General features: G+C 37.9%; 1 pseudogene; it reads left to right on the forward strand.

Moving 5' to 3' along the window:
• Positions 1–6,243: 6,243 nt before the first annotated feature.
• On the forward strand, positions 6,244–6,919 carry LOC136330832 (protein tyrosine phosphatase type IVA 1 pseudogene; annotated as a pseudogene).
• Positions 6,920–27,463: the final 20,544 nt, after the last annotated feature.

Here is a 27,463-nt window from a genome sequence, read left to right on the forward strand (position 1 = left end):
TCAAAAAACTACTAGACCTGATAAATGAATTCAGCAAGGTGGCAGGATATAAAATTAATACTCAGAAATCAAAGGCATTTATTTATTTATTTATTTATTTATTTATTTATTTATTTATTTTAGAGAGGAGAGGGAGAGACAGAGAGAGAGACAGAGAGGAGAGACAGAGAGAGAGAAGGAGAGAGGAGCTTGAAGCATCAGCTCCCATATATGCCTTGACCAGGCAAGCCCAGGATTTCGAACTGGTGACCTCAGCATTTCCAAGTCGACGCTTTATCCACTGCGCCACCACAGGTCAGGCCATCAGAGGCATTTTTATACACTAACAATGAACTGTCAGAAAGAGAAATTAAGGAATCAGTCCCCTTTACCATTGCACCCAAAAAATAAAGTACCTAGGAATAAATTTAACCAGGGAGATTAAAGACTTGTACTCAGAAAATTATAAAACATTGATAAAAGAAATCAGGGAAAATACAAACAAGTGCTCATGGTTAGGAAGAATAAATATCATTAAAATGTCTATATTACCCAAAGCAATTTATAAATTCAATGCAATACCGATTAAAATACCAATGACTTACTTCAAAGATATAGAACACATATTCCAAAAATTTATATGGAACCAAAAGAGAACACGAATAGCCTCAGCAATCTTGAAAAGGAAGAATAAAGTGGGAGGTATCACACTTCCGGACATCAAGTTATACTGCAAGGCCATTGTGCTCAAAACAGTGTGGTACTGGCATAAGAACAGGCATATAGATCAATGGAACAGAACTGAGAACCCAGAAATAAACCCACATTTTATGGACAACTGACATTTGACAAAGGAGGTAAGAGTGTACATTGGAGTAAAGACAGCCTCTTCAACAAATGGTATTGGGAAAATTGGAAAGCTACAAAAAAAATGAAACTAGACCACCAACTTACACCATTCACAAAAATAAACTCAAAATGGATAAAACACTTAAATGTAAGCCATGAAACCATTAGCATCTTAGAAGAAAACACAGGCAGTAAGCTCTCTGAAATTTCTCGCAGCAATATATTTGCCGATTTGTCTCCACAGGCAAGTGAAATAAAGACAAGATAAACAAATAGGACTATATCAAACTAAAAAGCTTCTGTACAGCTAAAGACAATAAGAATAGAATAAAAAGACAAACTACACAATGGGAGAATATATTTGACAGTACGTCTGATAAGGGGTTAATAACCAAAATTTATAAAGAACTTGTAAAACTTAATACCAGGAAGACAAACAATCCAATCCAAAAATGGGCAAAAGAAATGAATAGACACTTCTACAAAGAGGACATACAGATGGCCAATAAGCATATGAAAAAATGCTCAACATCACTAATCATTAGAGAAATGAAAAATTAAAACCACAATGAGATATCACCTGACACCTGTCAGAATGGCGCTCATCAACAAAACAACACAGAATAAGTGCTGGGGAGGATGTGGAGAAAAGGGAACCCTCCTGCACTGCTGGTGGGAATGCAGACCGGTGCAACCACTGTGGAAAACAGTATGGAGATTCCTCAAAAAATTAAAAATCAAACTGATCCAACTATCCCACTGTTAGGAATATACCCCAAGAACACCATAGCACTGTATGAAAAGAAGAAATGCACCTTCATGTTTATGGCAGCATTGTTCACAATAGCAAAGATCTGGAAACAGCCCAAGTGTCCGTCAGAGGACGAGTGGATTAAAAAGCTTTGGTACATATATACTACAGAATACTACTCAGCCATAAGAAATGATGACATCGTATCATTTACAACAATATGGATGAACCTTGATAACATTATACTCAGCGAAATAAGTAAATCAGAAAAAACTAAGAACTATATGATTCCATACATAGGTAGAACATAAAAATGAGACTCAGAGACATGGACAAGGGTGTGGGGGTTATGGGGTGTGAGGGAGGAGACGGAGAGGGGTGCTGGAGGGGAGGGGCACAAAGAAAAGCAGTGAGAAGGTAACGAAAGACAATTGGACTTTGAGTGATGGGAATGCAGCATAAGCAAATGTCAAAATAACCTAGAGCTGTTTTCTCTGAACATATGTACCCTGATTTATCAATGTCACCCCATTAAAATTAATTAAAAAAAAACTTTTAAAAATTAAAAATTATGGTTGAATGGCTGAGTCTGAGTTTTCCCAGAAGACTCTTTGACAAAACACCAGAGCAGGCAGTTTATTAAGAAGTGATGAAATGACAGGAAAGTTAAAAAGTGGCACCAGCAGGGAAGGCAGCCAATTACGGACATGCTATTAAGCCAGCATCCATAGCAGGCCACTCAACTCAGTCACATGCAAAACCACTAAAATCACAATTCTGAGACTTATCTTGCCTGAAGGGCCAGGAACTTAAGTGCACTGATGGAAGGGGTGTTTATTTCCCAACATGTCTAGCCTGCTGGTTCTGGGGTGTAAAGGGAGGGGATATATTGGCAGTTAGAAGTCTGTCAAAAAAATACTGAAAGGTCCCAGCAAGGGAGGCAGATGAGCCACTGACACTACACTCAGGTAAAAAACAGACAGAGACATAGTTAAAGATAGACATTATAATCTGAAAAACAGACCAAAGGAAATAGCCTAGAATGAAAAAAAAAAAATGGAAATAGAATAATAAAAGAGAAATTAAAAGATTTAGAAGCTAAAATGAGAAAGACAACATTTATTAAATAATTTTATGAAAGAAAGTATAGGAATAAAATGGGAGAGGCAATTTATATACTTTATAAATTATATACTTATATTTAGAAGCTTATAAATACATTCTAAATATATAATTATATTTATATAAATAAATCCTTATAAGTTTCTGAGAATTAGTTTTGGTGAAAGACATGAATCAACAGATTGAAGAATCAAGCCCTCAGAATAAAAATAAGTCCAGACACAACATAGCAGAGGAATAAAAGTATTAAAGTAACCAGAGAAAATGATGGGAATTTATACAAAAAAAGAGAAATGACAATAAGAGTAATAGCAAACTTCTCATTAGCAGTAATATAGGCAAAAAAAGGATGATATAATATCATCAAAGTGCTCAGGGAAAATAACCAAATTCTATACTCACTTTAACTATCATTCAAGAACGAGGCAGCAGGCCCTGGCCGGTTGGCTTGATGGTAGAGCATCGGCCTGGTGTGCAGGAGTCCCGGGTTCGATTCCCAGCCAGGGCACACAGGACAAGCACCCATCTGCTTCTCCATCCCTCCTTTTCTCCTTCCTCTCTGTCTCTCTCTTCTCCTCCCGCAGCCAAGGCTCCATTGGAGCAAAGTTGGCCCAGGCACTGAGGATGGCTCCATGGCCTCTGCCTCAGGTGCTAGAATGGCTCTGGTTGCAACAGAGCTACACCCCAGATGGGCAGAGCATCGCCCCCTGGTGGGCATGCCGGGTGGATCCCAGTCGGGCGCATGTGGGAGTCTGTCTGACTGCCTCCCCATTTCCAGCTTCAGAAAAATACAAAAAAAAAAAAAAAAGAACGAGGCAGCATAAAGATATTTCAAACATACAAAGACCTAAACTGTTTGCAATTTACCAACTTTTCTTTTAATTTATTATTATTTTTTTAATTTTTATTTATTTATTTTTAGAAAGGAGAGAGAGACAGAGAGAGAGAAGGGAGGAGGAGCTGGAAGCATCAACTCCCATATGTGCCTTGACCAGGCAAGCCCAGGGTTTCGAACTGGCAACCTCAGCATTTCCAGGTCGACGCTTTATTCACTGCGCCACCACAGGTCAGGCACCAACTTTTCTTAAGAAGGAATTGTCCCTTGATGAAAAGAGCAGAACTTATATAGCAAGAGTAAACAAATCAATTACTATGCCTTAAGAAACATAAATAAGTATTGACAAGAAAACCAAAAGCAATAACAAGAATCAATTATTTGGGGGGATAAAACCAAAGGGAAACCATATAATACTAACTGTTAGAGGAAGATATTGAAAGTAAGCACTCTAACAGGGTTTGCACAATTTGAGAGGAGGGTGAAGGCAACTGATTAATTTTAGACTTTAAGTAATATATGAATGATTTCAAGACTTTCTCAAAAGCTCTGATATCAAAGTAGTGTGGGATTAATGTAAAAACAGACAACCAGATCAATGGAACAAAATGAAAACTCCAGACAAGGAACTACACTTATACAGTCATTTGATTTTTGACAAGGCATCAAAATAATTAAATAAAAAAAAGAAGTATCACAAACTCTGCCTGAATAATTGGTTCCCTCTATGAAAAAAAAAAAAGAACAGAAATTAATGCAGTGGAAAAAAAAAGACATTACAGCATTACAGAGATGATCAACAGAGAAATATCTTGACAGTGCTAATTTTGAAAAAAAGAGAGAAGACAGGATGTTTATATGTGTCTTATGTTTAACATGAGAAAATATTAAGAATGACTTTATTCTAATGATTTGGAAAGTATAAAATCGGATGTTATCTAAAGACATAAAAGGTCAAAATGTGTTAAAGAAGAAAGTAAAAACTTGAATTTGCCTGTAATCATTTTAAAGATTAAATCAGTAAACATAAATCTATTTATAAAAATAGCATCAGAGCAAAACAATTATGTAGTTCTTACTAAATAAAAAAAGCTCAATCTTTTATAAGTAATTCCAGAATTGTAAAAAGTGAGCAAGTTCTTCACTTCATTTTATAAAACTAGTATTGCTTTAAAACCAAAATTGAGGCCCTGGTCGGTTGGATCAGTGGTAGGGCATTGGCCTGGCGTGCAGGAGTTCCAGGTTTGATTCCCAGCCAGGGCACACAGGAGAAGCACCCATCTGCTTCTCCACCCCTTCCCCTCTCCTTCCTCTCTGTCTCTCTCTTCCCCTCCCGCAGCCAAGGCTCCATTGGAGCAAAGTTGGCCCAGGCACTGAGAATAGCTCCATGGCCTCTGCCTCAGGCGCTAGAATGGCTCTGGTTGCAACAGAGCGACGCCCCAGATGGGCAGAGCATCGCCCCCTGGTGGGCATGCCGGGTGGATCCCGGTCAGGCGCATGCAGGAGTCTGTCTGACTGCCTCACCATTTACAACTTCAGAATAAAAAAACTAAAAAAAAAACTAAAAAAAAAAATTGACAAAGGACAGTGAAAGAGAAGAAAACTATAGTTTGTTTATTTATTTATTTGTTTATTTATTTTTTTACTGATTGATTTGAGAGAGAGAGAAACTTCAGGATGGTACTCTAACCAACTGAGGGCAAGGAAGCTATAGTTTAATTTCATTTATTAAAATAGATCTAAAAATCCTAATAAAATATTAAATTAAATTCTCCACTGTAGTTTACACAGGTATGGTATACTCAAAAGATACATGAACCATTTAGCATTAGAAAAATCTATTGAAGTTGTTTAACAAAATAACAAATAAAAAGGAATAATTATCAGATCTTAATTTCAGAAAAATAATTACTAAAATTCTAGTTCCATTCATGATAAAACAAACAACTTAGCAAATTAGAAATGAATTGGCCTTCCCTTATCATGGTAAAGTGTATCTTAAAAAAACAAAAACTATAGGCCTCAGCGCGCGTATTGGCTCCGTTGACTGCGGGCCGGCTTGGCTACGCGCTCTCCTCGGAGCCGTTCACTGCATGGTCGAGTGTGGTGCCCCCGCCGCCGTCTGCAGAGCCGCCGCCGCCCCGCCACGACTACGACTACGACTGCCGCCGTGCCCTGCCCTGCCGCCTCCGCCGCTTCTGTCGCCGCCGCCTCGGGACCGGCTGTATGATTAGGCCACAATCTTCAATGAGTAAACATATTCCTCAGTTCTGTGGTGTTCTTGGTACATTTATGGAGTTTCTGAAGGGCAGTGGAGATTACTGCCAGGCACAGCACGACCTCTATGCAGACGAGTGAACTGGAGAAATTCATAACTACTCCACCAAGAAGCCCCCATACGAGTGGTTAACCTGGACACAGAAGTGTTGAGTTAAAATCTGCAGAGCATTTTACAAGAGTTCTGACCTGGATGGGGTAAACCTCAGTGCACTTCCTTTCTATCGCCTCAGTATTATTACTGGATTGAAGAATTGCTGCTTCTTGTTAGAAGGTTCATTTCATTTCCCGTAACTCCCAGCTTCATACTCAAAGCACTGAGAAGTTCTAGTGGAATATATTGAAGTAGACTCAGTTTCTTTGCATTATTTGTGTATTCAATTTTTAAATTCTTTAATAACCCCATTGAGTGTTTTTTAACTAAATTAACATGGCTCGAATGAACCGCCCAGCTCCTGTGGAAGTCACATACAAGAACATGAGATTTCTTATTACACACAATCCAACCAATGCGACCTTAAACAAATTTATAGAGGAACTTAAGAAGTATGGAGTTACCACAATAGTAAGAGTATGTGAAGCAACTTATGACACTACTCTTGTGGAAAAAGAAGGCATCCATGTTCTTGATTGGCCTTTTGATGATGGTGCACCACCATCCAACCAGATAGTTGATGACTGGTTAAGTCTTGTAAAAATTAAGTTTCGCGAAGAACCTGGTTGTTGTATTGCTGTTCATTGTGTTGCAGGCCTTGGGAGAGCTCCAGTGCTTGTTGCCCTGGCATTAATTGAAGGTGGAATGAAATACGAAGATGCAGCTTTTGTATTTGGAGAAGTATCGTCCTAAAATGCGACTCCGCTTCAAAGACTCCAATGGTCATAGAAACAACTGCTGCATTCAATAAAATGAGTGCCTGATGCCGATGCCTTGGAAGTGGGGGAGGAGATAGGGCCTAATCTATCACACATATTATATTAGCCAACATGTTGGTTTGGTGAATAAATCTAATGAAGCTTCCACAGGAGTATGTAAAAGCAGTTTTACCAGGCCACGAGCTTGACAGAATTGCAACCTCTATATTTGGGTTACAGTCAAATTATTTTGAGACTTAGCAAAACCTCCTTACTGTTCAGCATTTAAAATGTGCTTATCATTTGTACCAATTCACTTTTCCTGAAATCATGCAGTATTGAGTTGTGTCTTTAAGTCTATTCCCATGCCAGAATATTATCAATATATGACATTTAGAACGATTAGGTGCCAAAATACCCAGCACAATACTTGTATATTTTTAGTGTCATACAGAACCGAAATCCCAGGAACTATGAACACTCTGGACCTTACGTGGTTTATCCCTTCAGTCATTTCAAACATGGAAAGTAGGGTCTATGTGGTTATTTGCCTGCTCACTTTATGTTTACATCTCCCACATTCATACAGGTATTCATCAGGTTTGCTCAACTTTTTGATTTTGTTTTAAACCAAGTCTTAGTGATTATTTAATGTCTTTCTCATAAATCTCATTTTGTGCTGTTGGGGAAAGCCTCCATTTTGAAAATCTACATTGTACAGAAGCACATGTCTTTAATGTCTCCAGACAAAAAGCCTTACACTTAATTTTAATATTTGCACTTGGGGTGCAACTTATAGGGAGGACCTGAGAAAAGAATGGGAGGGGGCTATTAAGTATTTTTAGTAAAATGTTGCCTTTGTCTTGTGTGGAACCTGTAGAATATGCTCTTTAGTAAATATTTTTTTAACGGTAGAGATGCTTTGTTGTAGCTAAAACAATTCTTAATCATAAAAATTCTGAAATTCTTGTATTTTTTTTCCATACATTCTGAAGTTCAACTTATTTTTGTTTGAAGTGTGATTTTTTTTTTCCTTCCTACCCTTGCAAAAAAAAGTGGGTTTCTGCTAATGAATTAAGCAGACATCTAATATTTTATATGCCTTTTGAGCTGTGTAACTTAATATTTGGATACTTGATAATTTGTTTTATTATGTAATTGATAAAATGGTGATGTGTATTAATGTTAGTTCAACCATATATTTATACTGTTTGGGAATGTGTGGTTATAGTTCTGTGGGAGAAATAATTTGTCAGTGTTCACCAGCTTGTAAAAATCTAGTGCGAGAGCTAATAATAAAATAAAAAAAATAAAAAAAAATAAATAAAAAACCAAAAACTATAGCTAACATCATACTTATGGTAAAATCTCAGAAGCTTTTTTTAATTGTAAGAAAAAAAAGATGAGATGGTGATTTCAGTTTCTTTTTCAACACTGTACTGGAAATTTTGCATCAAACAATGAAAAATAAAATATTGGTTGGCCTGATCAGATAGCTTAGTTGATAGAGCATCATCCCAAAGTGCAAAGCTTGCCAGTTTGATCCCTGGTCAGGGCGCATACAGGAATGGATCAATGTTTCTCTCTCTCTCTCCCTTTTCCTCTCTCTCTAAAAATCAATAAGTAAAATAATTTTTTAAACTATAAAAAATACATTGGACAGCATAGAATTTGATCTTGGCATCCACTACTATTAACAGAAGAGGATGAATGGCTTTAGGAGACATCATCAATGTCTTTGTTTAGGAGAGTCTCTTGCTAAACTATACTACTTGGACCAACAGAAGCCGAGGTAACAAAACGAGGTAGCTCAACACCTCTTTGTTTGAAATTAAGAGTATTTAGGTCTCAAAAAATGAGACTGAAGAGAGAAGGAAGGCAGGGATAGCAATGTTGCTGAGGTCAATGCCCATATTTAGAAAGGGTCAAAGGATCTTTGGGCCAGGTGTTCTAAATCTTTCAGATATTTGCCCTTTCTTTTATTTTTTTAAATTTTATTTATTCATTTTAGAGAAGAGAGAGGGAGAGAGAGAGAGAGAGAAAGAGAGAAAGAGAGAAGGAAAGAAAGAGCAGAAAGCATCAACTCCCATATGTGCCTTGACCAGGCAAGCCCAGGGTTTTGAACCTGCAACCTCAGCACCCAAGTCAATCCACTGCCCCACCACAAGTCAGGCTGCCCTTTCTTGATTAAGTCTCTCTGTCATCACAAAATATTCAGTAAAGACTTCTACATATGGCAATGTTTTCTAGGATTGATATAAATATTTTTAATGAAACTTAAACACACACACACACACACACACACACGTTTTCTCCCTGGCTTAACATGATGCAGATCAGAGAAAACAACAAAAGACAGTCTCAAATCTAAAATAACTCAGCAGAAAAAGGAGCACAGAGCTAAAGAAGACCATAATAACCTAAGTCCCCTGAGAAGTCACAAAATTTTGACACATTATATAGCAAGGAACATGGAACAAGGTTCCAGCTATTTTAGGGGAATATTAACGGTCTATTAAAATTGTGGTGCTGTGACAGCAAAAAATTCTAGAAAAAAAATTGCAAAGTAAATATAAAAACTTTTACAGTCCAATACCTATCAATTATGAGGTTGATTACTTACATAATCTGTTGCTTGGCTCCATACACACCATGGAGAAAAAAATTGTTGAAGTGTGTTTAAAAGATTTCACTGGAAACACTGGAATTTATTTATAGAGAAAGTTTCTCTTTACTCTTATGCTTTTAAAATATTTCATCTGAATGTAAAACTGCCTAGAGAATATGAAAGATGAAAAAAAAAACAATTTTTTTTGAGACTTCTAATATCTCAGTGACTAAGCATTTTATACCTGTGCAGTCAAACTAATGTCAAAGTATAAATTAGTTATCTTAGAAAAGTTAATCGCACAGTAATCATTTTGCTAGAATAGAAAATAACTTAAGGATACCTGTATTAACATAAATTACAAACAGCTCTCATTATGGTCAGAGAGACTATTATTATAATGTTGCTATTTTTAGCATTCAAATCTCAAAATTCTATAAAATTATATTATAGCAGTAGAAGCATCTCTATTCTTTTTTTATTATAATTTTATTTTTTTAATGGGGTGATATCAATAAAACAGGATACATATATTCAAAGATAACATGTCCAGGTTATCTTGTTGTTCAATTATGTTGCATACCCATCACCCAAAGTCAGATTGTCCTCTGTCACCTTCTATCTAGTTTTCTTTGTGCCCCTCCCCCTCCCCTTTCCCTTTCCCTCTCCCCCCTCCCCCCTCCCCCCATAACCACCACACTCTTATCAATGTCTCTTAGTCTCACTTTTATGTCCCACCTACGTATGGAATAATGCAGTTCCTGTTTTTTTCTGATTTACTTATTTCACTTCGTATAATGTTATCAAAATCCCACCATTTTGCTGTAAATGATCCAATGTCATCATTTCTTATGGCTGAGTAGTATTCCATAGTGTATATGTGCCACATCTTCTTTATCCAGTCTTCTATTGATGGGCTTTTTGGTGGTTTCCATGTCCTGGCCACTGTGAACAATGCTGCAATGAACATGGGGCTGCATGTGTCTTTGCGTATCAATGTTTCTGAGTTTTTGGGGTATATAGCCAGTAGAGGGATTGCTGGGTCATAAGGTAGTTCTATTTTCAGTTTTCTGAGGAACCACCATACTTTCTTCCATAATGGTTGTACTACTTTACATTCCCACCAACAGTGCATGAGGGTTCCTTTTTCTCCACAGCCTCTCCAACATTTGCTATTACCTGTCTTGTTGATAATAGCTAATCTAACAGGTGTGAGGTGGTATCTCATTGCAGTTTTGATTTACATTTCTCTAATAACTAAAGAAGATGAGCATCTTTTCATATATCTGTTGGCCATTTGTATTTCTTCCTGGGAGAAGTGCCTGTTCATGTCCTCTTCCCATTTTTTTATTGGATTGTTTGTTTGTTTGTTGTTGAGTTTTATGAGTTCTTTGTATATTTTGGATATTAGGCCCTTATCTGAGCTGTTGTTTGAAAATATCATTTCCCATTTAGTTGGCTTTCTGTTTATTTTGTTATCAGTTTCTCTTGCTGAGCAAAAACTTCTTAGTCTGATGTAGTCCCATTCATTAATTTTTGCCTTCACTACTCTTGCCTGTGGAGTCAAATTCATAAAATGCTCTTTAAAACCCAGGTCCATGAGTTGAGTACCTATGTCTTCTTCTATGCACTTAATTGTTTCAGGTCTTATGTTTAGATCTTTGATCCATTTTGAGTTAATTTTAGTACAGGAGACAAACTGTAGTCGAGTTTCATTCTTTTGCATGTGGCTTCCCAGTTTTCCCAGCACCATTTATTGAACAGGCTTTCTTTTCTCCATTGTGTGTTGTTGGCCCCTTTATCAAAAATTATTTGACTATATATATACGTGGTTTTATTTCTGGGTTTTCTATTCTGTTCCATTGGTCTGAGTGTCTATTTTTCTGCCAATACCATGCTGTTTTGATTGTCGTGGCCCTATAATATAGTTTGAAGTCAGGTATTGTAATGCCCCCAGCTTCATTCTTTTTCTTTAGGATTGCTTTGGCTATTTGGGGTTTTTTATAGTTCCATATAAATATGATGATTTTTTGCTCCATTTCTTTTAAAAATGTCATTGGAAATTTGATGGGAATTGCATTAAATTTTTATATTGCTTTGGGTAATATGGACATCTTTTTTTTTAATTTTTTTTATTTTTTTTTTATTCATTTTTAGAGAGGAGAGAGAGAGAGAGACAGAGAGAGAGAAGGGGGAGGAGCTGGAAGCATCAACTCCCATATATGCCTTGACCAGGTAAGCCCAGGGTTTTGAACCGGCGACCTCAGCATTTCCAGGTTGACGCTTTATCCACTGCGCCACCACAGGTCAGGCTGGACATCTTGATTATATTTATTCTTCCTAACCAAGAACAAGAAATATTCTTCCATCTCATTATATCTTTTTCGATTTCCCATAACAATGGTTTATAGTTTTCATTATATAAGTCCTTTACATTCTTTGTTATGTTTATTCCTAGGTATTTTATTTATTTTTTTGTTGCAATCATGAAGGGGATTATTCTTTTGAGTTCATTCTCAAATGTTTCATTGTTGGCATATAAAAAGGCTATTGAGGAGAGAGAAGATGGCAGCGGAGTAGGCGGATGCACAGACACCCAGCTCTCAACACCAAACTGGAACACAAATCAATTTAGAAAAAATCAGCATGAAAAACCAACACTGAACTGCAAGAACAGCTCTCAAAAACCAAGGAGCAAAGAGGAAGCCACAATAATCCTGGTAAGGAGTGCCTGAATCTCCTCTGCTTACAGGAAGGGAAGGAGGGGGGTGAGGCTGAGAGCCCAGAGAGGATTTCACAGAGGAAAAAGAGCAGAAACTACTGCTCACAGCCACTTACCTGGCGACCAGGGAGCAAGGTGGGTTGAAAAGACCAGCTTATCTCCCAAGTGGAAAAGACAGGGAGAGGGACAGACTGTGAGGGGCTAAGGTATGCAAGAAACAAAATAAAAAAGCTGACTCATTCGTGCTGAAGGCGGCCATAGCTGGGGGAGGGACTGAACCTTTCACAAAACAGAGCTGAAGTGCTTCCGGATCAGAGATCTCCGGACATCTATCCAGCTCCAATCAGCACAAGACACAGCTGAAAACAAGAAGTGGGGAGGAGGGGCAGTAACTCAGGTCTCCATGGAGATCTGAGATACACCTCCCCCTACTGAAGCTGAGAGAAAAAACCCTGCCCCCAGTGAGATTAGTTGGAGGAAGAGACCTTCAGTGTCTCAGGTTACACCCACAGCATTCCTGGATACAGTTTCAAGGAAGCCCCCTGCTGAGATCAGTTAACAAGACTATCACCTGTTAAGAAAACAAACAAATCAAGACTTCAAAGCTGCCCAAATCCGAAAGTGGATTACAAATAATAGCTGATACCAACCCACCAAGACCTAAAAATAACACAACTGAAAACTGGAGGCAGACAACACCAAGCCTAGACTCAATCAACTCTACAAATAAAAAAAAAAAAGAAGATGAGAAAACAAAGGAGTGCAATCCAAATGAAACCACAAGAGACACTTTCGAGAGATGAACTGAGTGATATGGAAATAATCAAACTTCCAGATGAGGAGTTCAAAATAATGATTGTAAGGATGCTTAGGGATCTTAGAACAACAATGGAGGGGGAGTTTGAAAACCTAAATAAAGAAATAGCAAGTATAAAAAAGAATCAGTTGGAGACGACAAATACAATATCAAAAATAAAGACCACAATGGAAGGAATTAAAAACAGGATAGATAGAGCAGAGAATCGAATCAGCGAGTTAGAAGACAACTGGAATGAAGGCATGAAAGCAGAGAAGAAAAGAGAAAAAAGACTCAAAAATTCAGAGGAAACTCTTAGAGAGCTCTGTGACAACATGAAGACAAATAACATCCGCATTATAGGGGTTCCAGAAGAAGAAGAAAAAGAACAAGGGATAGAGACTTTGTTCAATCATATCATAGCTGAAAACTTCCCTAAATTAATGCAAGAGAAACTCTCAAAAATCCAAGAAGCACAGAGGACTCCATTAAAGAGAAACCCAAAGAAACCTACACCAAGACACATCATAATTAAAATACCAAAGCTAAGCGATAAAGAGAAAATATTAAAAGCTGCAAGAGAAAAAAAAGTTATCACCTACAAAGGAGCCCCCATAAGGATGACATCTGACTTCTCAACAGAAACACTTGAGGCCAGAAGGGAATGGCAAGAAATATTCAAAGTAATGCAGAACAAGAACCTACAACCAAGACTACTTTATCCAGCAAGGCTATCGTTTAAAATTGAAGGAGAAATAAAAAGCTTCCCAGACAAAAAACAACTCAAGGAATTCATTACAACCAAACCAATGCTGCAGGAAATATTAAGGGGCCTGGTGTAAACAGATAAAGTGGGAAAAGAATACAGAAAAAAAAAAAAGAAAAAGGAATACACCTTTAAAGAAGAAAATGGCAATAAACAACTACATATCAATAATAACCTTAAATGTAAATGGATTAAATGATCCAATCAAAAGACATAGGGTAGCTGCGTGGATAAGAAAACAGGATCCATACATATGTTGTCTACAAGAGACACACCTTAGAACAAAAGACACAGACAGATTGAAGGTAAAAGGATGGAAAAAAATGTTTCATGCAAACGGAAATGAAAAAAAAGCGGGGGTAGCAATACTTATATCAGACAAATTGGACTTTAAAACAAAGGATATAGTAAGAGATAAAGAAGGCCACTACATAATGATAAAGGGAGTCATCCAACAGGAAGATATAACTATTATAAATATCTATGCACCTAATATAGGAGCACCCAAATATATAAAACAGATTTTGATGGATTTAAAGGGTGAGATCAACAGCAATACTATAATAGTAGGGGATTTCAATACCCCACTAACATCACTAGATAGATCCTCAAGAAAGAAAATTAACAAAGAAACAGCAGACTTATTGGAAACACTAGATCAACTCGATTTAATAGATATCTTCAGAACCTTTCACCCTAAAGCAGCAGAATATACATTCTTTTCAAGTGCTCATGGTACATTCTCTAGGAAAGACCACATGTTAGGGCACAAAAGTGCTCTCAACAAATTTAAGAAGACTGAAATCATATCAAGCACTTTCTCCGATCACAACGGCATGAAACTAGAAATGAATCACAGCAGAAAAGCTCAAAAATTCTCAAACACATGGAAACTAAATAGCAGGGTGTTAAATAATGAATGGATTAAGAATGAGATCAAAGAAGAAATAAAGAAATTCCTAGAAACGAATGACAATGAGCATACAACAACTCAAAATTTATAGGACACAGCGAAAGCAGTGCTGAGAGGGAAGTTCATAGCACTACAGGCACACTTTCAGAAGCTAGAAAAAGCTCAAATAAACAACTTAACCCTGCATCTAAAAGAATTAGAAAAAGAACAGCAAGTAAAGCCCAAATGTAGTAGAAGGATGGAAATAATAAAGATCAGAGCAGAAATAAATGACATAGAGGCTAAAGAAACAATACAGAGGATCAATGAAACTAGGAGCTGGTTCTTTGAAAAGGTAAACAAGATTGATGCACCTTTAAGTAGACTCACCAAGAAAAAGAGAGAGAGGACTCAAATAAATAAAATTAGAAATGAGAGAGGAGAAATAACAACTGACACAACAGAAATACAAAATATTGTAAGAAAATACTATGAAGAACTGTATGCCAAAAAACTAGACAACCTAGATGAAATGGACAAATTCCTTGAAACGTACAATCTTCCAAAAATCAATCTGGAAGAATCAGAAAACTTAAACAGACCAATTACACCAAAGGAGATCAAAACAGTTATCAAAAAACTCCCAACAAAGAAAAGTCCAGGGCCTGATGGCTTCACAACAGAATTCTACCAAATATTCAAAGAAGAACTAACTCCTATCCTTCTCAAACTATTTCAAAAAATTCAAGAGGAAGGAAGACTTCCAAATTCCTTTTATGAGGCGAGCATAATTCTGATTCCAAAACCAGGCAAAGACCACACAAAGAAAGAAAATTATAGGCCAATATCTCTGATGAATATAGATGCTAAAATCCTCAACAAAATATTAGCAAACCGGATCCAACAATATATGGAAAAAATCATACACCATGATCAAGTGGGATTTATTCTGGGGAGGCAAGGCTGGTACAATATTCGTAAATCAATCAATGTGATTCATCACATAAACAAAAAGAAGGAGAAAAACCATATGATAATTTCAATAGATGCAGAAAAAGTATTTGATAAAATCCAGCACCCATTCATGATCAAAACTCTCAGCAAAGTGGGAATACAGGGAACATACCTCAACATGATAAAAGCCATCTATGAGAAACCCACAGTCAACATCATACTCAATGGGAAAAAATTAAAAGCAATACCCTTAAGATCAGGAACAAGGCAGGGGTGCCCCCTTTCACCACTCTTATTTAACATAGTCCTGGAAGTCCTAGCCACAGCAGTCAGACAAGAAGAAGAAATAAAAGGCATTCAAGTTGGAAAAGAAGAAGTAAAACTATCATTATTTGCAGATGATATGATATTGTATATAGAAAACCCTAAAGTCTGTCAAAAAACTACTGGACCTGATAAATAAATTCAGCAAAGTGGCAGGATATAAAATCAATACTCAGAAATCAAAAGCATTTTTATACACCAACAATGAACAGTCAGAAAGAGAAATTAAGGAAACAATCCCCTTCACAATTACAACCAAAAAAATAAAGTACCTAGGAGTAAACTTAACCAAGGAGACTAAAGACTTGTACTCAGAAAATTACAAAACATTGATAAAAGAAATCAAGGAAGATACTAACAAGTGGAAGCATATACCGTGCTCATGGTTAGGAAGAATAAACATCATTAAAATGTCTATATTACCCAAAGCAATCTATAAATTCAATGCAATACCAATTAAAATACCAATGACATACTTCAAAGATATAGAACACATATTCCAAAAATTTATATGGAACCAAAAAAGGACACGAATAGCCTCAGCAATCTTAAAATAGAAGAATAAAGTGGGAGGTATCACACTTCCTGATATCAAGTTATACTACAAGGCCATTGTACTCAAAACAGCCTGATACTGGCATAAGAACAGGCATATAGATCAATGGAACAGAACAGAGAACCCAGAAATAAACCCACAGTTCTATGGACAACTGATATTTGACAAAGGAGGTAAGGAAATACAATCGAGTAAAGACAGCCTCTTTAACAAATGGTGTTGGGAAAATTGGACAGCTACCTGCAAAAAAATGAAACTAGATCACCAGCTTACACCACTCACAAAAATAAACTCAAAATGGATAAAAGACTTGAATGTAGGCCGTGAAACCATAAGCATCTTAGAAGAAAACATAGGCAGTAAGCTCTCCGACATCTCTCGGAGCAATATATTTGCTGATTTATCTCCACGGGGAAGTGAAATAAAAGACAGGATAAACAAATGGGACTATATCAAACTAAAAAGCTTTTGCACAGCTAAAGACAACAAGAACAGAATAAAAAGACAAACTACACAATGGGAGAACATATTTGACAATACGTCTGATAAGGGGTTAATAACCAAAATTTATAAAGAACTTGTAAAACTCAACACCAGGAAGACAAACAACCCAATCCAAAAATGGGCAAAAGAGATGAATAGACACTTCTCCAAAGAGGACATACAGATGGCCAATAGGCATATGAAAAAATGCTCAACATCACTAATCATTAGAGAAATGCAAATTAAAACCACAATGAGATATCATCTTACACCAGTCAGAATGGTGCTTATCAACAAAACAACACAGAATAAGTGCTGGCGAGGATGTGGAGAAAAGGGGACCCTCCTGCACTGCTGGTGGGAATGCATACTGGTGCAGCCACTGTGGAAAACAGTATGGAGATTCCTCATAAAACTGAAAATCGAACCGCCTTTTGACCCAGCTATCCCACTTTTAGGAATATACCCCAAGGACACCATAGAACGGCTCGAAAAGGAGAAATGCACCCGCATGTTTGTGGCAGCATTGTTCACAATAGCGAAGATCTGGAAACAGCCCAAGTGTCCGTCAGAGGACGAGTGGATTAAAAAACTTTGGTACATATATACTATGGAATACTACTCAGCCATAAGAAATGATGACATCGGATCATTTACAATAACATGGATGGACCTTGATAACATTATACGGAGTGAAATAAGTAAATCAGAAAAAAAACTGAGATGAATCCATACATAGAAGGGACATAAAAATGAGACTCAGAGACATGAACAAGAATGTGATGGCAACAGGGGCGGGGGGGTTGGGGGAGGGGGGAGGGGGTGAAGAAGGAGAGAGGGGTTAGGGGAGGGGAGGGGCACAAAGAAAACCAGATAGAAGGTGACAGAAGACAATTTAACTTTGCGGGAGGGGTATACAGCACAATCAAATGTCAAAATAATCTAGAGATATTTTCTCTCAACATATGTACCCTGATTTATCAATGTCACTGCATTAAATTTAATTAAAAAATATTAATATTAAAAAAAAAAAAGGCTATTGACTTCTGTATGTTAATTTTGTGTCCTGCGACCTTACTGTATTGGCTTATTGTTTCTAGTATTCTTTTTGTGGATTCTTTGGGGTTTTCGATGTATAGGATCATATTATCTGCAAAGAGTGATATCTTTACTTATTCTTTTCCGATATGGATGCCTTTTATTTCTTTGTCTTGTCTGGTTGCTCTGGCTAGAACCTCTAGTACCACATTAAATAAGAGTGGAGAGAGTGGACAACCCTGTCTTGTTCCTGATTTAAGGGGGAAAGCCTTCAGTTTTGTGCCATTTAATATGATGTTAGCTGATGGTTTATCATATATGGCCTTTATCATGTTGAGATATTTTCCTTCTATACCCATTTTGTTGAGAGTCTTAAATATAAAATTGTGTTGTATTTTATCAAAAGCCTTTTCTGCGTCTATTGATAAGATCATGTGGTTTTTGTTCTTTGTTTTGTTGATATGGTGTATTATGTTAACCGTTTTGCGTATGTTGAACCATCCTTGAGATTCTGGGATGAATCCCACTTGATAATGATGTATTATTTTTTTAATATGTTGTTGTATTCGATTTGCTAGTATTATGTTTAGTATTTTAGCATCTGTATTCATTAGAGATATTGGTCTGTAGTTTTCTTTTTTTGTGCCATCTTTGCCTGGTTTTGGTATGAGCGTTATGTTGGCCTCATAAAATGTGTTTGGTAGAATTTCTTCTTCTTCAACTTTTTGGAAGACTTTCAGTAGAATAGGAACCAAGTCTTCTTTGAATGTTTGATAAAATTCGCTGGTATAGCTGTCTGGGCCTGGACTTTTATTTTTGGGGAGGTTTTTAATGGTTTTATCTATTTCTTCTCTACTAATAGGTCTGTTGAGGCTTTCTGCTTCTTCTTGACTCAGTCTAGAAAAGTTGTATTGTTCTAAGAAGTTATCCATTTCTTCTAGGTTGTTGAATTTAGTGGCATAAAGTTTTTCATAGTATTCTACAATAATTCTTTGTATATCTACGGTGTCCGTGGTGATTTCTCCTCTTTCATTTTGGATTTTGTTTATATGAGTTCTTTCTCTTTTTTCCTTGGTAAGTCTTGCCAAGGGTTTGTCAATTTTGTTGATCTTTTTAAAGAACCAGCTCCTTGTTCTATTAATTTTTTCTATAGTTTTTCTGTTCTCTATTTCATTTATTTCTGCTCTGATTTTTATTATCTCCTTTCTTCGGCTGGTTTTGGGTTGTCTTTGTTCTTCTTTTTCTAGTTCCTTAATGTGTGAAGTTAAGTGGTTCACTTGGGCTCTCTCTTGTTTGTTCATATATGCCTGAAGTGATATGAAATTTCCTCTAATCACTGCTTTTGCTGCATCCCATAGATTCTGATATGTCGTATTGTCATTTTCATTTGTCTGTATATATCTTTTGATCTCTGCATTTATTTCTTTTTTGACCCATTCATTTTTTAAAAGTATGTTGTTTAGTTTCCACATTTTTGTGGGATTTTTTCCTCCTTTTTGCAGTTGAATTCTAGTTTCAAGGCTTTATGATCAGAAAATATGCTTGGTACAACTTCAATTTTTCTGAATTTGCTGATGTTGTTTTTGTGGACCAACATATGGTCAATTCTTGAGAATGATCCATGTACACTGGAGAAAAATGTACACTCAGTCACTTTGGGATGAAATGTCCTGTAGATGTCTATCATATCTAGGTGCTCTAGTGTTTTGTTTAAGGCCACTATATCTTTGTTGATTCTCTGTTTGAATGACTGATCTAGAGCCGTCAGCGCTGTATTGAAGTCTCCAAGTATGATTGTATTTTTGTCAGTTTTTGTTTTAATGTCAATAAGTAGCTGTCATATATTTTGGTGCTCCTTGGTTTGATGCATATATATTAAGAATTGTTATGTCTTTTTGATTCAGTGTCTCGTTAGCCATTATGAAATGGCCATTTTTGTCTCTGAGTACTTTTGCTGTCTTGTAATCAGCATTATCAGATATGAGTATTGCTACGCCTGCTTTTTTTTTTTTGGATGTTATTTGCTTGGAGTATTGTTTTCCAGTCTTTCACTTTGAATTCGTTTTTATCCTTGTTACTTAGATGAGTTTCTTGTAGGCAGCATACAGTTGGATTTTCTTTTTTAATCCATTCTGCTACTCTGTGCCTTTTTATTGGTGAGTTTAATCCATTTAGATTTAGTGTAATTATTGACACTTGTGAGTTCCCTATTGCCATTCTGTTAGTTTTTGTCTTGTTTGATCCTTCTCTTTCATCTTTCTATCTTTTGTTTTTATTTGATTGTATTCCATACATCTTTCCTCTGTTGTTATCTTTTTTTAAATTATGTGCTTCTATGGTGGTTTTTTCAATGGTGATTACCTTTAAGTAATGAAAAGGGTTCCTACCCTGTTCATTGTAGTGCACTATTTTGTGAGTACTTTTGCACTCCATTGTCCTTTGCTACTGTTAATCTCCATCCTCTCCTCCCCTTTTCTTTTTGTTGCTGTCACAGTTTAAATTTGGTTTTATTGTGTTCTTCTTGGAGCTTTTTCTTGTGGCTTTGTTTTTTTTGTTTTTGTTTTTGTTCTTTGTATCTGATTGGAGAACCCCCTTTAGTAATTCCTGGAGTAGGGGTTTTCTAATGATAAATTCCCTCATCTTTTCTGTATCTGTGAATGTTTTTATTTCTCCTTCATATTTGAAGGATAGCTTTGATGGGTATAGTATTCATGGCTGAAAGTTCCTCTCTTTCAGGACTTTAAATATTGGGGTCCACTTTCTTCTAGCTTGTAGAGTTTCTGTTGAGAAATCGGATGATAATCTAATGGGCCTTCATTTATATGTTGTATTCTTCTTTTTCCTGGCTGCCTTGAGAATTTTTTCCTTGCCATTGGTTTGTGCCAATTTCATTATGATGTGCCTTGGAGTAGGTTTATTGGGGTTAAGAAAACTCGGAGTTCTGTTTGCTTCTTGAATTTGAGGCTTTAGTTCTTTCCACAGGCTTGGGAAGTTCTCATTTATTATTTGTTTGAGTATGTTCTTCATTCCATTTTCTCTCTCTTCTCCCTCTGATATACCTATTATTCTTATGTTATTCTTTCTGATGGAGTCAGATAATTCCTGTAGGGCTATCTCATTTTTTTTAATTTTTGAGTCTCTTTCTTCTTCTCTCTGTTGTGCCTCAAGTTGCTTGTCTTCTATTTAACTAATCCTCTCTTCTATCTGGCCTGTTCTATTAGCTAAGCTTGTTACCTCGTTTTTCAGCTCTTGAATTGAGTTTTTCATCTCTGTTTGATTTGTTTTTATAGTTTCAATTTCCTTGGAAATATATTCTTTGTGTTCATTGAGTTGTTTTCTGAGCTCCCTAAATTGCTTTTCTGTGTTTTCTTGTATATCTCTGAGTATTTTTAGGATTTCTATTTTAAATTCTCTGTCGTTTAACTCCAAGGTTTCCAATATATTACATTTTTTCTCCATAGATTTTTCCTCATCTAGCTGTCTTACCTCTCTTTCTTTTGTATCCATGATATTCGATTTTCTCTTCCTTAATGGCATCTGAGGGTGGTTTTGTTGATAGTATTAATGAGATTTAATAAAGAATAAAAAGTTAAAAAAATAAAAATAAAAAAATGAAAGTTTTTTTTTTAATTAAAGAAAAATAAAATAAAATAATAAATTTTAAAAAAGGAAATTATTCCCCCCCCACCTCCATTTTTTCTCTCCTCTCCTCTCCCCTCTTTCTAGAGAAAATCTTGTGGTGAACTGTGAATTATATTGTACTAAATAGAACAAACAATGCCTGTACTGGAGGGCTTGAATTGGGGAAAAATAATAAAGGGCCAAAAAAAAAAAAGGGGGGTATGGACCCACAAAGAGCAAATAAGGAAAAAATTTGGATCAAGAATAAAATGATTTGCTTATAGGTGTTGGTTGACTAAGAGTTATGATGAGAGGACTAATAGGGAAACAGGAAAATGGGGGGACAAATTAAAAAATTACTATTGTATTTAGTTGAACAAGAACTAGATAAAATGAAGAGCCAGGGATAGGAGCACTGCTAGTGAGTTAAAAAGGTGAAGTAAAAACCCCCAAAATGCCACAAACATAAGTTTGAGTCCCAGCTAAGATAATTTGTTCATTATTGAGGTTTGAATGAGAGGAGATCTAAAGGAGAAAGGAAGAAACTAATATAGAGGGAGAAAAGAGAGAGAGGGAGAAAAAAAGAGGGAACCACTAAAAGAAGAAAAAAGAAAAAAGAGGAGAGAGAGAGAGTTAAGGGTTTTGGAGTGCAACCCTCATCGAGTGAAAGGAAGAGGAAAGAAAAGATAATGGGAGATGTAACACATATGGGTAGTGTAATTGAAGGAGAGGGGAGAGTAAGACCGGCAGAGAGTTAAACGACCAAATTGGAGGAGGAAAAAAAAATCAGGAATGAAGATAAGAGAAAGAAATGAACAAATATAATAAAAGGGGATAGTTTATAAAGTCTGCGGATTATTCTTGATTTTGAGAGGTTATCTTCTTGCTTTTTCTTTTCTCTCCCTCTTCCTGGTCGGTGACTCTGTACCCCGGGTTCTGCCCCTTTGGCACACTCAGGTAGAGTTTTGCAGTTGATAAGTCTCTATGGCGAAGTCATGTGTTGTGCTTCAGTCTCGTTGGCAGTCGAGGCTCATTAGCATTTATAAGCTCCAACAGTGAGAGAGTCCATGTTCCTGGAGCCTCTCTCCTAGTTTTTCCTTCCTCAATTAGTAGCCTGATATTCCAGCTATGGGGTTGCTGCTGCCTTTGCCTGGATAGTTAGAGGCTCAAAAAGCTGGCCACTCCCCACTCTATTCCCACTCAGCACAGGGCTCTGGGTAAGGCTCAGTCAGTCAGAGCTGCTAGCATAATCAGGTGGGGCTTCCGCCCACTGAAAGACCTCTGGCTCTGCCACTCTGTCCGGTAACATGGGTGGGCACCCTCTCCTGGGGCACTTGGAGGAAACTCTCGCTCACTATCTGTGCGCAGACCAGTAATCAGGCCGGAAGTCTCACACTCTGAGTGAAACCCCCACCCACACAGAAAAGTTCCAGCGTTGGAATTGGCTCTCGCTCCCTCCCCGTGCATGGCTTTTTTAGGGTGCTGGGCCTGCCTGGAGATTCTGCTTTTGGCCCACACAAAGGCCCATGACTCTGCCCCTCTGTGGGATAACACAGGCGCGCACTGCCAAGGCACTCGGAGGAAACTCTCGCTCACTATCTGCACGTGCAGACCAGGATATCAGGCCGGAAGTCTCACCCTCTGAGTAAAACCCCTTCCTGCACGGAAAAGTTGCAGCATTGGAATTGGCTCTCATTCCCTCCCTGTGTGCGGCTCCCTCAGGGCTCTGGGGCGGCTCAAGATTCCGCTTTTGGCTCACACAACGGCCCTTGACTCTGCCCCTCTGTGGGATAACACGGGCTCCCACTCCTGAGGTGCTGGGAGGAATCTCTTGCCCTCTCTTCATGCGCGCCGACCAGGATATCAGGCCAGCCGCCTCACCCTCTGAGTGAAACCCCTCTGCACGGAAAAGTTCCAGCACTGGAATTGGTTCTTGCTCCCTTCCTGTGCGTGGCTCCCTCAGGGTGCTGGGGCGGCCCGAGATTCTGCTTTCAGCCCACACAAAGGCCCCTGACTCTGCCTCTCTGTGGGGTAATACGAGCGCCCACTGCTGAGGCACTTGGAGAAATCTCTCGCCCACTATCTGCGTGCGCTGACCAGATCAGAGAAAATGGCTGCCCCACTTGTCTTTGTCTGGGTTTGGTGCGAGTCTTAGCTTGTATTGACTGGGGTGCTACAGGCACAGTTTTTCCTCGGCTTGGATCTCCATGCTACAGCCTGGTTCGGCCGTTTGTGCTGCGGCCTGGATCTATTCACCCCCTTTACCCGCCTCAGTTTCTATATTCTCAGTTCCCAGTGAAAGCTGCTCTGTTAAGGTTAGTGAGGAAAACAGAGCATTTCTTACTCCCTATTTCCTTCGGGGTTTGATTATATATTTAGCCAATTTTTCGCTCTACCATACCTTCGGGTGTATTGCGAAACATCTGGAGGCTCCAAGGATAGGTTTTTCTGTTTCTGGTTGAAGATCTTGTTGAGTTTTGGGGGAGATTTATCTGTATCGCTTCCTACCGCGCCATTACGCTGACGTCATCTCCGCATCATCTCTATTCAAATCAACTTTGGCAATATAAATATTTTGTAATTACAGCAAGAGTTTAAATAACTGCTTTTTAAATTGTTGCCAAAATTAGGGGAATATTTTGGTTCCATAGAACATGTTCCTCTTAATTGTGAAATCTGATCACTTACTAATGTTACTTTTCTGTTTATGCTTTGCTTAACATCTCTGCTAAGTGTTTTTGTTGGTTTCTTTGTTTTTCTTTCATTTTTTGCAACAGATAGTATTGCTACCTCAATAAGCTCATTGCTTTTTATTGTATTTTTAAAATATAAAAGATTTAGATTTTGTTGTTGTTGTTGTTGTTTTTGTATTTTTCCGAAGCTGGAAATGGGGAGGCAGTCAGACCGACTCCAGCATGCGCCAGACCGGGATCCACCTGGCACACCCACCAGGGGGCAATGATCTGCCCATCTTTGGGAGTTGCTCTGCCGCAATCAGAGCCATTCTAGCACCTGAGTCAGAGGCCACAGAGCCATCCCAAGCGCCCCGGCAAACTTTGCTCCAATGGAGCCTTGGCTGCAGGAGGGGAAGAGAGAGACAGAAAGGAAGGAGAGGGGGAGGGGTGGAGAAGCAGATGGGCGCTTCTCCTGTGTGCCCTGGCCAGGAATTGAACCTGGGACTCCAGCACGCCAGGCTGACGCTCTACCACTGAGCCAACCGGCCAGGGCCTTGTTGTTGTTTTTGAGAGAGGCCAGGAGAGAGAGAGAGAGGAACATGAGCTGCTTCTGTGTATGCCCTGACCAGAGATCGACCCAACAACCTCTGTTCTCAAGGACGACACTCCAACCAACCAAGCTCTCCAACCAGATCTTAATTTTGTTATTTTTTTAAAGGCAGAGAGAGAAAGGGAGAGAGAGGGGAGGGTGATGGGAAGCATCCATTTGTTGTTCCACTCAGTTGTGCATTCACGGGTTGTATCACGTGTGTGCCCTGGCTGGGGATTGAACCAGCAACCCAGTTGCTGTGGACCACACTCTTAACCGACTGAGTTAACTGGCCAGGGCCACATTTAGGTTTTTTAGCCTAGATTTCCTGGTATATTGTTGCAGCTCTATTCCAGAACAATCCCAATACAGCTGGAAAAAAAATTTCTTTCATTAGAACAGCTAATAAAATTATTTCATTCCCCTAATCACAGGTAAACCACAACATTAGTCAGTTTCTGTACCAAAGTTCTTTCCAATAAAAATGGACATTCCATGTAGCAAGGAATCACATATAATAAAGACCTGATGACAATCAGTGAAGTAACTTTTATATACATGTCTTAAATGCATTACTATGGGTTTTTAGACAACCAAGCAGCCAATACTGTTTCTAGTCTAAATATTTTAGGAATTTGTTTCCTTTTTCATTTCTCCAACATTAAATCAACTGAGTAGCACATTAAAGACTTTCCAGGCCTGATCTGTGATGGAACAGTGGATAGAGAGTCGACCTGGGATGCTGAGGTCACTGGTTTAAAACCCGGGGCTTGTCCAGTCAAGGCACATATGGGAAGCAACTACAAGTCTAAGTTGAGCCTTCCCATTCCCCCCCCTTTTCTCTTTCTCTCTCTCTCCTCTCTCTAAAACAAATAAATAAAATCTAAAAAGAAAAAGAAAAAAAAAAGACTTCCCAGACTGCAGCCACTAATAAAGGGGAGGGGGGATCTTGACGTTGCCAAATGCTCCTGACTCTAAATCGGTGTTCATGATGGGGGAAAATCCAACTATCAATTCAAATTGCAGAACATTCATCATTGCTACTAAACTATAATATATTGTCTACATTTTATCATTGAGTAGATCATCTCATAGTTCCAATCCCTCCCCCCCCCCCCCCACACACACACAACCTAGTTTACCTTCTGTTCACTGATTTCTCCCTGGCAACCTTACAAGATAGGCTTTGAATAGTATCTTTTCCTCATTAGCAGTTACACAGAAGATACTGAACAAGTTAAAGCAGGGGTCTCAAACTCGCGCGGGCCGCATGCAGCCCGCCGAACAATTTTGTGCGGCCCGCAGACTAATCCACGAAGTTCAAAATATTTTGTATAAAATTAAGTAAGCCTAGGGACCTACTTGTATTTTTCATTTCTCTAGCATCCTAGCTAGATATTAGCTTAGTTAACAGCAGTTGTGATGCGAACTACAGTTTCTGGTCATTTTGTGACACTGAGTAAACTGCATGTACGATTGTGCTTGTTGTACTGATTTTTTTTTGTTTTCAACTGCAGTGAGAAAAGTGTTGCCTAACAGTTGCCTTTTGTAGACCTAGTGCGGCCCGCCGAACAGCTGTGATCTTGCTCTGCGGCCCACATGCTGAGTTGAGTTTGAGACTCCTGAGTTAAAGAGTTATTGGACTTTCCACAAGAATGTGTGTCAAATTAAACTCATTTGGAAAAACAAAACAAAAAGAATGTACCTAGAGAAAGACAGGGTTAAACTGACTTGGCTTCCTGGTATTTCCTAATCCCCTTCCCCACCATTTTGCCTAGGTGCCCTCAGGTTGACACTGCAGTTTGAGCTCCTTATCTAAGACCAGTAATCACAATGTCATACAGTCCACTTTATGTCTGCTTCCTCCTAGTGCAGCAAGCAAACAAATGCACTTCTCCCGGAACTGGGACAGACAAGTTTTTCAAAATAACCGGATGAATCATGCCTACTTCATATCCTGAGCAAATTTAGGTCTACTTCCAACAGTCTGTCAACAATAATCAGAAAATGCATGCAGAAGTAGCTGTATCATAAGCCCTCTTGTTAACTGTTTCAACCCCAGAGGACAATTTAAATTCCAAGCCAATGACATAGACACAATTTTTAAAAAATGTGAATCTCTAGCTCTGTAGTCTTTATCTACTCAAAACTTTTACAACAACTCAGAAACTTATTTAAAAGAGAATAATGGGTTAGTTAAGGTTCACTGGCTCTAATTCTTCCATTAGAGCCTTTTATTAGATCTTTTTATTAAGAGCTAAGCTCTTGCATCTTTATTTGGATAGAAGTACAGAAAAAGCAACGCTGTCTTGGATTTTCCAGTAGCTATTCCTTTTCTCGGTTTGAGGATTCATACAACAGAAAAATAAAACCTACGTAAATGAAGAAGAATATTGAATACCAATATAAGTACTGTGGTTGTACACTAAATCTGCCCCTGATTTTTCTGGCAAAAGAAAAAAAACCATGAGGTATAAAACAGGATGTCTTATGTAACCCTCTTTGTCTGATGGAAGGAATAAAAGGAAGCATATCAATTCTTAAGAAGAAAATATTTTCCTGGTCCTAAATTCTAAAAGTAAGCTTTTATAGGTTCATGTTCAAAGAAATTTTGAACTATAAATACAGGACCATATATATCTTCAACAATCCTTGACAATTTCTTAGTAAACTTGTATGGGCCTCATTTTCTAAAAACTTGATTAGAGAAACAAGGGCTTGAACTTGTTTCCTAAGACAATAGGAATGGAGAGGAAAGAATAATAAGAATTAGT

This window comes from Saccopteryx bilineata, chromosome 3 (genome assembly GCF_036850765.1).
Source record: "Saccopteryx bilineata isolate mSacBil1 chromosome 3, mSacBil1_pri_phased_curated, whole genome shotgun sequence".
In the NCBI taxonomy this organism is placed as follows: domain Eukaryota; kingdom Metazoa; phylum Chordata; class Mammalia; order Chiroptera; family Emballonuridae; genus Saccopteryx; species Saccopteryx bilineata.